The sequence below is a fragment of the Nannospalax galili genome, unplaced genomic scaffold (assembly GCF_000622305.1).
Source record: "Nannospalax galili isolate Female #2095 unplaced genomic scaffold, S.galili_v1.0 scaffold136, whole genome shotgun sequence".
In the NCBI taxonomy this organism is placed as follows: domain Eukaryota; kingdom Metazoa; phylum Chordata; class Mammalia; order Rodentia; family Spalacidae; genus Nannospalax; species Nannospalax galili.
In genome coordinates, this window is record NW_008340872.1 from 836,269 (window position 1) to 847,508 (window position 11,240).

Genomic DNA, 11,240 nt, shown 5'->3' on the forward strand with positions numbered 1-11,240 from the left:
CTTCTGGACCTGTAGCAAGGGAGCATAGCATAACATCAAGGAGTGAGAAGCCCTCATGGCTAGTGAGCAAAGAAAGGGAAAGTAAGGGAACTAGGGGCCCTGCAGTTGCTTCCAAGGTGGCCTCCATCAACCTAAAGACCTATTTCTAGGCTCAACCTCTTACAGGTTTCACCAGCTTCCAACATACCAAGTTGGGAGAATGAGCCTTTAAGACATGAGCCTTTATGAGACTCTAGACCCAATTACAGCATCCTGCCCAGACATAGGTCTTTAGGAGATACTCCAGACCAGACCCAACTACAGCATCCTGTCCAGACATGGGACTCTAAGAAGATGCCCTAGTCCCAAGTACAGTATCCTGTGCAGGCACTGGCTTATCTCCCATGGCTGTGTATCTCTGGAGCAGCAAGAGCATGGCTTCATTCGGAGTCAGTGAGGAAATCCTCCGGGGTCCTTGCGATCTGGGGGGACTTACCACCCAGTGAAATAAAACACCTCACTCAAGAGACAACAATACTTCGCTTCAGGGAATTTAGTCACAAAGACTTCATTCCAGAAACTGGCAGGGAGAGTTTGGATCTTCATTGTAGGAGCCAAGCCACTTGGGAGGCTCAGATGTACTTTCCCTGTGTGAGGGTCCAAATATCCCCATGTTGTTTTCTCTTTGAAGAGAGATAATGCATTTTCTCACATACATGTGGGCACAAGAGACCTACAAGCCTGACAGGCCCCTGCCTCCAAGGGGACGCTGTAGCTGCTCTTGTGTGCGGTTCAGTTACCATCCAAAGACAGGGTATAAGCCAGCCTCTGAAATGGGCATATATTAGCAGTACAGACCTGACACGTTTGAGCAGTATGATGGCTAATCTTGGTTGTCAACTTGACTGGATCTAGAATTAACTAAAACATGAAGGCCTTTCTTGATACATTATTGAAGCCAGAAGGACGGCACTCAGGGGCAGCCGTGCGTGGCTAGCTGTTCCTGGGAGACTCTATACCTTCTTCTGTATTTTTTTTCTTTATAATGGAAGCATCAACTTTACTGATATCTTAGGACAGTTACACACACACACACACACACACACACACACACACGGAGGAATTTTAAAACAACGAAATTGCAGCATATAGGCTAATGCTCTTTACCCTCATCATCCTCATCATCTCCTCCGGCACTATCCGCTCCAACTTCATAATCCTTCTTTAGGGCAGCCATGTCCTCATGGGCCTCAAATAACTCCCCTTCCTTCATGCCCCCACCCACATACCACTGCACAAAGGCACGCTTAGCCATATATCAGGTCAAATTTGTGGTTGAGATGGGCCCAGGCCTCAGCAATGGCTGTGGTGTTGCTCAGCACATGCACAGCTCACTGTACCTTGGCAAGGTCTCCATCAGGTACCACAGTGGGAGGCTGGTAATTGATGCCAACCTTGAAGCCAGTGGAGCACCAATCCACAAACTGAATGCTATGCTTGGCCTTGATGGTTCCCATCGACATGTTTGGGAACCACATCATCACAATACAACAGGCAGCAAGCCATGTATTTATCGTGGGGAGGGTCACATTTCACCATCTTGTTGGCTGGCTCAAAGCAGGCCTTGGTGATCTCTGCTACAGAAAGCTGCTCATGGTAGGCTTTCTCAGCAGAGATGCCAGGGGCATATGTGTTCAGAGGGAAGTGGATTTGGGGATAGGGCACCAGGTTGGTCTGGAATTCAGTCAGATCTACGTTTAGGGCTCCATCAAATCTCAGGGTGCTGTGAGTGATGAGGATGGAATTGTAGGGTTCAACAACAGTGGTAGAAACCTGAGGGGCTGGGTAGATGGAGAACTCATCTTGGCCTTCTTTCTGTAATCAACAGAGAGCCGTTCCATCAGCAGGGAGGTGAACCCAGAGCCAGTTCCCCCACCAAAGCTGTGGAGAACCAAGAAGCCCTGAAGACCTGTGCACTGGTGAGCCAGCTTGCAAATTCCATCCAAGGCAAGGTCAATGATCTCCTGGCCAATGGTGTAGCACCCACGGGCAGCATCTTCCTTGCCTGTGATGAGCTGCTCAGGGTGGAAGAACTGGTGGTAGGTACCAGAGTGAACTTCATCAACAACCGTGGGTTCCAGGTCTACAAACACTGCCCTGGGCACGTGCTTGCCAGCGCCTGTCTCACTGAAGAAGGTGTTAAAGGAGTCATCTCCTCCCCTAATGGAGGTAGAGGCAGTCAGATCTTAGTGAGTTCGAGGCCAGCCTGGTCTACATAGTGAGTTCCAGGCCAGCTGGGGATACAGGGAGACCCTGCCTCAAAAGACAAAAAAAAAAAAAATTATTTTAAAATTTTATGTGTATATGTGTATTGCCTGCATGTATATAAGTGCACTTGTGCCATGCAATGTCCACAGAGGTCAGAAGAGGGCATTGGGTTCCCCTGGAACTGGAGTTAAGGACAGTTGTTAGCCTCCACAGAACCTGGGTCCTCTACAAGAGCATCCAGTGCTCTTAACCACTGAGCCATCTCTCCAGCTCCCCCTCTATATTTCTTGTCCTCCTTTGTGGTATTATAACCCGTGTGGCAGAAATGAAGACATTCTAAAGAGATGCTTTTGTCTCTCAGCCTATTAGGCTGTTTAAAACAGTGGACCCCAAGAAATGGGAATGTCATCAAGAATCTCATACTGGGAGAAGGAAAAGGAGTCAGCCAGAAGGAGAACTTGCCTCTTGGTGATTTCACACAGTTCTAATAACTTGTCAGACCACTGTATGTGAGCCCAGAGCTCAGATAGTGATGGGTCATTGAAGGGCAAGGCCACACATTGCCTAGGATTGCTTAGATGTGTAAATCCCTGGCCGTCTATTTAAACTATAATCTCCCTCAGCACTCCAAAGATGTAACTGGATCTCTTTGTCTCTCTTCCCAAAGTGTCCACATTGAATGAATCTCCTTTTTCTTTTGGTTGTTTTGATTGGCTTCTCAAGAGAGGGTGTCTAGGCTTGACTTCTTGGGGTACAGACTATGCCCCCAAGTCGAGTAAGAGTACAAGTTTTAATGTTATATGTTCCAACAGCCAGATTGACTTGCTTTCTTAGGATTCATGGTTCACAATATATCCCCTTCTATAAATAAATAGTAGTGGGGCTAGGAAGGAGGCTCAGTGTTAAGGTGCTTGCCACTGAGCCTGAGGACCTGAGTTCAGTCCCTGGAACCCACAGGGCAGAAGGAAAGAACTGACTCCTACAAGTTGCTCACCCCCAATAAATAAGTGCACAAAATTGGCTATAAAACTGGTCAGTAGCCTTGTTGCTAGAAAGATAGCTCAGTGGTTAAAGGCACTGGCTGTTTTTACAGAAGACCCGGATTTGAATCTCAGCACTCATATGGTGCCCATAGCTCCAGTTCCAGGGGATCTGATACCTGCTTCCGTCCTCCGCAGGTACTGCACGACATGGGTGCACTTACATGAATGCAGACACTACACTCATACCCGTAAATAAAAATAAAATTCATTATCCTGCACTGCTGCTGAAGTTTTTAAAAATGTTAGCTATAGCTCAGTGTAACATCATTATTTTCCCGTATGTCTGGAATTTTAAAAACTGGGAGTTTGATAAGAAAACGAGCAATAACTTGGATTTTATTCTGAGATACACACGTGTTTACAGAGAAATGGGTAAAACAATATTTATTTAAAAATTTTTTAATAAGCCGGGCGTGGTGGCACACGCCTTTAATCCCAGCACTCGGGAGGCAGAGGCTGGCAGATCTCTGTGAGCTCAAGTCCAGCCTGGTCTACATAGTGAGTTCCAGGACAGCTGGGGCTACAGGGAGACCCTGTCTCAAAAAAAGACCAAAAATTTTTTTTCGATGTATTTATTTTTAATTTTATGTGTATGATGTGAGTGTTTTGCCTGCATATATACAAGTCCACCCATGTGTGCAGTGTTGGTGGAGGCCAGAATAGGGTGTCAGAGCCCTTGGAACTGAAGTTATGGATGGTTGCTAGCCACCATGTGGGTGCTGGGTATCAAACCCAGGTCCAGTGCAAGAGTGGCTCCTGCTCTTAACTGCTGAACCGTGTCTCCAGCCCGCCCCCACCTATATTTACAGTAGCATGTCTTTTACAGTGAGGAAAGACTAACAGGCAAATCTTAGTTGCTTAAATTACGGCGTATTATTCGTACAGTGGCATACTGCGCAGCTGCAGAAACGTCGGCGATGCCCCGTTTTAACGGTTGGAAGCTGAGGGTGTAAATGTAGAGCTGCATGGTGCGTTTTCAGTAGAATGAAAGAGGCGGGTACAGAATGGAATGTATTACCGCAGCTGGAGACTTTTCCCATTCAATCCTTTGGAGATTATATGGGAAACTGGTAATACTGGTTGTGTTCAGAGAGGGAAACTTAATGACATGGAATACAAGGTTTCTATAAAATTCTGTCATTTGAACTTCAAACTATGTGAGAAAATTACCTTTTCAAAAAATTAAAATTTTTTTGTGTATATGTTTCTATGATGTGCATATGTGCAGTGGTGTGTGTGGGGGGTCAGAAGATGTCTTACTGGTGTCAGTTCTCTCCTTCTACCGTGTGGGTCCCAGGGATCAAAGTCAGGTTGGTGAGCTTGGCAGCAGGCGCCTTTATGCACTGAGCTATTTCGTGGGCTCAAAAAAACAAAACCAAAAGAATCTAAGAGGGCAAACATGTAGCTCTGTTGCTCACACTGAGTTACTGAAGCCAAGAAAGTGGCCACACTCAGTGTATCCTTGTTGGTAAGGCCCTCACTGAGCCCTGGCTAAACTGGAACCTTGAAGCTACTCAGGAGGGAGTTCACTGTGGAGACAAGGCTCTGCTGACCTCAGGGATGGTGTGACATTCACTCCTTTTAAAAAAGCCACTAGCTTTGACCAAAAATATTAGCAGCAAATGTGAACTACTGAATTGCCTGACCCTCCCCTTTGCTCCCTGTATTCTCCAAGGGCTCTTAACCTGACTGAGGAGTAGGTTAATGCAATTACAACCTCGGAACATTCCTGTGGAGATAAGTGATATGCAGATATAGCGCATACATTTAATTATTACGGTGGAGATTTACTGATGATTGACGCCCACTGGTGTGTTTCCACTGCCCCCAGGGACCATTTTTAGTGCCTTGATGTGGTCTTCCAGGGAAGCATTCTTTGATACTTGACCCTGTAAGTTTTTTCTTGTCTGTTGTCATATTGATGAGCGTTCCCCAGGGTGGTATATTAGAACATTACTCTTCAATATGTTAAACTTCTCCAATGCAAAATGTTCTACCTCAAGCAAAAAGGAATTATTTTAATCAAAGTAGAAGTTTTAAAAATTGATGTAAGCATACAGAAAAGGGGTCACATTGCAAGTGTGCAGTGAAGTTTTTCAGAATCTGCACTGATGTAACTGACCCCAGGTCTAGAGTCAGACTGAACAGTGACATCCTGAGCCCATTCCAAGGCCCTTTCTAGTCTGTCCATTGGCCTCTCCCAACCATAATTAAACCTTGACTCTGATTTTGTTTGTTTTCGTACTTTATGCAAATGGAATCAGGCAAGGGATGTCACTTGTGTTTGGCTTCTGTTCAATGCTATGTGCATGAAGCTCATGTTCATCCACTTTGTTGCATGATGTTGCAGGCCACTCCTCTTCATTGCTGTATAGGTTTCTATTGACTACGTCATGAATATCTATTCTGCTGATAACCACATTGGACTGGTTTCTACCTTTTGTCTATTCTAAGGATGCTGCTGTAGAAAATGCTTGTGCATTGTTTTTGATGGTTGTCGCATTTCTGTTAGGCATACCTTAGGGTGTAATTTCTGGGTGACAGGGTACGTGAATGCTTAGCTTGAGTGGTGTGGCTCTAAAGATGTGACAGGTATCAGAGTTACTTAGAGGGCTAGTGGCGATGCAGATGTCTAAGCTTCTGATTCAGCACACGAAGGTGTGACCCAAAAATTTTCTCTGCGTAAAGGTCCCTGATGATCCCATGGCTAGTCCAGTGCCCTGGAGATCTTTTTTAAAGGTTAAAAGCTCATTTAATTTTATGTCTTATAGGGTCTATACTGAGTACAATATTGTATAACTGTAATAATTCAACTGTAAACCTAAAAATGTACAGCCAATTTTGTAAGAGATGCAGCCTTGCTCAGAAAATTGTCATTGAATATGTCAATGCTGATGTAATGAAATGCTTCTTCTAAGTATGTGGTTATTAAATAAATAATTTAAAAAATTAATGCATGGGGCTGGGGGGATGGTTCAATGGCTGCTCTTACAGAGGACCTGGGCACCCAGCACCCACATGATGGCTAACAAATATCCATATCTCCACTTCCAGGGGACCTAATGCCCTCTTCTGACTTCTGCAGACATTACATGGCACAAGTATACTTACATACATGAAAGCAATACATTCATACACATAGAATAAAAAAATTAAAAAAGATCAATGCCATATAGCAAATTGTAGAAAAATCATGAGTTTTAAATCTATGATTGCATTGAAAGTAACAAGTGATAAAAACTTTTCATTGGTTTTTTTTTTTGTTTTTTGTTTTTTGTTTTTTTTTTGTTGTTGTTTTTGAAACAGGGTCTCCCTGTAGCCCAGCTGGCCTGGAACTCACTATGTAGACTAGGCTGGCCTTGAACTCTCAGAGATCCAGCTGCCTCTGCCTCCCGAGTGCTGGGATTAAAGGTGTACGCCACCATGCCTGGCTTTTTTCATTACTTTTTTTATTACTCTGGATAGGTCTATTTTCAAGTGAGCCAATTTTAAGATAGTTATTGAAACATTTAAGTAATGTAAAACACTTTTTTCATATTATGCCAAAACCCAAATGCTCCCAATAATTCCTATTTAAGTTTTGACATGGTTTTCTATCCTGAGCATTGTTGTGGGCTGTGCACAGTGTGCCATTCTCTGTTGTGTAAGGTTTTCCAGAAGACCATGGACTCTGTCTACCTACTGGGAGTTGGTCTCCTATTGAGGGCTTTCTTTTCAGAGAAGAGAGCAACTGTTTCAGTGTCTTTTTTTTTTTTTTAATTTTTTCATTTTAACTTACTGAGCAGGTCTAGCATCTGGATGTTCTCTTTATTTCCTGGAGGTTTGGAAACAAAGTACTCTTTGTGTTTAACCAAATATTTTAGCAAAGCTGTGACATGTTGTTGTAGCTGTCTTTGAAACTGGCTGAAAGAACTGATTGAAATCACTGTTTCGCTATGGCCCTTCCCACAGCATGCCTTCTTTGGCCAAAGATGCTGGTGAACACCGAAGATGGCCTTTGGGTGGTGAGTTGGTGTCGGATTGGTCATATCATTTTTTTTTCCAGAAGAAATAGAAGGTGGCTTAGCAGTTAGAATGGAGTTACCAAGAGCTGTTCAGGAAGGTCTGACAGCTACAGCATATACCATCTGTAAGGTCTATGGCTCAGTCTCTAGTCGCTCACCACCCGGCTGCTGTGGAAGGTAGGCTCCGTGAGGACAGCAGTGATTTTTCTGTTGTTGTGATAAAACACCATGACTAAGGCAACTTAGAGAAGGAAGAGTTTACTTGGGCTTCAGGTTCCGGAGGAATAAGAGTCCGTCATGGCGGGGAGGCGTGCCGGGAAGCAACAGGCATGGCGCAGGAGCAGGAAGCTGAGGGCGCACATCTTCAACAGCAAACAAAAACAGAGCAAGCTGGATGTGGGGCAAGGCTATGAACTCTCGAAGCCTGCCTCTGCCAAGGCTAGATCTCCTATGGAGTCCATGACCTCCCCAAGCAGCACCACGAGCTGATCAAGTGTTCAAATACTTGTGCCTATGAGGGCCCCTTCTTGTTTAAACCACCACACTTGGCTTTTGTTTGCCTCCTCATCTCTATCAGCGGATACAGAGCAGGTTTAGTACACTGCAGATGCTCAATTAGGGTTTCTGAATAGAAAGTAGAGTACCAAGCCTCTGCTTCCAGCAGCTGGGGTGCAGGTATGGATGGAGTTGGGACTGCTCAGTGACTTCCATCTTTGCCTCCTCTCATCTTGGGGCCTCCCAGAGGTAGTACTCAGTGCAGTCAGATGGAATGCTTTCTCCTCCTAGACCTTAGCGGACCTACAGATGTCTACCACTCTTTCAACGAGAGCAAGCTGGTTAGAAGGAAGAAGGCACAGTGGGAAGCTGTTAGATGGAAATCACCCAGGAGAATCGTTCAAGAGAACTCATTCAATAGATTCAGGCTTCTCTGACAGGCTGTTTACTTTGAGAAATAACAGCTAGCTTGTGATGATGATTTTCAAAAATACAAACATTTAAAAAAATTATATGTTAACCCAGAAAGTTCAAGAAAAATTGGCATCAGATAATTTATATACTTAAATATCATATCTCCATGGACACTATCAAAACTATAGGCTATTTTTCTTTGATATCATATAGCATAAAGGAACAGCTTATAAGTAATGAGTAAAAGGATTTTCTCAATGAAATATATAAATATGCTCCACTTATTAGGCATGCTATGATATCAAATTGTAGGCAGATGTGACTGGTCATGAGTATAGTAATTAGTGTGCTGGATAGCTTTAGTGTCAACTTGACACACCAGGGTTGATGGGCCTCAGTTGGGGAATTGCTTCCATAGGACTGGCCTGTGGCCATGTCTATGGGGCATCTTCTTGATTGTTGAGTGATGTGGGAGGGCCCAGCCCACTGTGGGTGGTGCCACTTCTGGGCAGGTAGGCCTATGTTGTATAAGAAAGCAGGCTGAGCACAGGTCAGGGGAGCAAGCCAGTAAGCAGTGTTCCTCCATGGCCTGTGCTCCAGCTCCTGCCTCCAGGTTCCTGCCTTGGGATCCCTGATGAACTGTGACCCAGGAGATGTAAGCCTAATAAAACCTTCCCGCCCCAAGTTGGCAGTGGTCAGAGTGTTTTGTCACAGCAATGGAGAAACAAACTAGAACAATTAGTCATCATTAATAGGCTCTTTTCTAGCTGTTTTATCGATATTGTCCATTGAATTCATAGACATCCTTGTGAAATAAATATTATACCTTTCATAGTGAGTCTCAGAGAAATGAGAACGCAGAACAAGTGGCAGGAGAGCCAGGTAGCTGAGCCTGTGCCTGACTGATTTCAAAGTCCTTGTGCTCCACTAAAGAGCCAAAAGGATGAGCTTTGGGTAAGCAAGAGTAAGCTGGTTAGAAGGAAAAGCACAGTGGGAAACTGTTAGATGGAAATCACCCAGGAAAATCATTCAATAGAATTTATTAAATACACGCAGTCTTCAAGATGATCTTTGCTATGGCCTGGAATTCAGAGATGTAGGAAAATAACTCAGTCATTCAACATACAGTGCGAAGACACATGGAGTAACTGCTGTGTGTGTGAGACCCTGAGCTTGGTGCTCAACCTTGAGTTGACCACAGATCTGTTTTCCTGATCTTACAGCCTAGAATTCCTCTGTGCTTACTCTCTTCTTCCCTCAGAACTGAGAAGGAAAACACGGAAATTCATTGCAATAGAGTGTCTGCATGATGATCTGCCTTTGTAAATAACCGGCTCCCCTAGAAGAATGAGTCAATTTTGTCCAACACAGAGAACACACAGGGCGTGAACAGACAGGATCACGTAAGAAAATGTTCCCCTTCTTTTGTTAATGGAATATTATTATTTTCCTACAATGTTGACATTGATATAAAATATTTTTAGAAGTCATCCAGTATACATTTGTCTTTTTGTCCCCCTGCTTGACTAGAGAATCCTGAGAATGGGGTGCTGTTTCCTAAGGAGGCTGAGGAAGAGCGAAGGGGAGAACAGGGACCAGCCTCCATCAGCCTCTTTCTGATTTGTGCAGAACTGCTTGCCAGCGCCATGATTTCCTGCTCATGGGGCCGTCATGCCGATTAGACCTGACAGCTGGAAATTGTTCACTTAAAGTTTCCATTTCTTTCTTCTAAGTAGTTGTACTAAGTCAAATAAAATAGAAATGACATATTTACGATACTTGCTACAGGGCTGGGGATGTAGCTCTGTGGCCGACTAGTGTAAGTGACACCCTGGGTTCAATCCCCAGGCCTACAAAACAAAACAGGACTCGTTGTCAGCAATGTAAAAGTCTGCTTGACTTTCCTAACTGGGAGTAGCCTGGCCCCGGCATTTTGTGGCTGTGTTTGAATTGGTCACATGGCCCAGGGATATCTTGCACAGTGGTAGGCGACCTTGGGTTTAACGGTGCCCTCATCATGACCCATCAGTGGTTCCAGCTCCTTGTTGTGTTCTATGAACACAAAGTTCATCAAGAAGATAAATCCTGACAAGAATGACTAAGGAGAGAAAAAAATCAGTCTTAGAATACTCAATGCAAGGATGTGCCCATATGTCAGTGGTCAACAGACCTGTGTTTCTAGTGTGCTCACATTTCCACAGCCAGACCTGGAATCCTACAGAAACCTCTGGAGAGGAGATGGTCTGTCCAAAGAGGCTTCTAGGTACCCTGCCTCATTATCAGTCAGTTTGGTGTCATTTTCAGAGGGGTCTGTGCCGGGGCCAGGGGGGTCATGCGCTACCATCGTAAAAACTCAGCACATTTGTGTTTTTCAACTAATGTTTTCCATAAAAGACATTTAAAGAAAACACTACCTTTATTTACGTTTTCAAAGACTTGTGTATCTTTTTCGCACCGTCTTTTTTTTTCTGAGCACAGTTCCATCCGTTCATCTCATCACAATGTGTATGAAGTGCTACCCAGGAAGGAATACTGCTGGGCAGAAGGAGGGAGCGTTCAGCAGGTTATCAAATGAATGGATCGCTACCCCAGGCCTCCTGTGATTTTTCCACCACGTGGCATGTCATTTTTGCCTAGAAGCCACTAAATGGAGTAACTGTGAATGTGGAGAGGGAGGGAGGAGAGTTGCCCCGTGTCTAAGTCTGAGCCTTGGAATACAGCCACAGTGTCTTTGACTCTGCTTGGGGATTCTGCATCTCCGGACATGTCCTTGGGGCATGTAACTTGAACTGCATTATACTTAAGTTCAGTTTGGGAGAAGTTAGGTTCCGTATTGACTCCTGAGAACTTGAGTGTAATGCAGCGTTTCGAGTTTCACTCTGGAGCTCAGCAATGAGAGCTGAAGCTATTTTTAGAGATTACAGTTAAATGGAGGCAGTGATCTACAGGTCCGATGCCTCTTTTCATGAAATTACCCCCAAAGTGTTGCATATTTGTATGCTTAGAAATGCCCTCTAGCTTTGAAACGTCCTCTGAG

At 44.4% G+C, this 11,240-nt stretch overlaps 1 pseudogene; it reads right to left on the minus strand.

Annotated features, from left to right (window-relative positions):
- Positions 1-1,132: 1,132 nt before the first annotated feature.
- Positions 1,133-9,485, minus strand: LOC103736512 (annotated as a pseudogene).
- Positions 9,486-11,240: the final 1,755 nt, after the last annotated feature.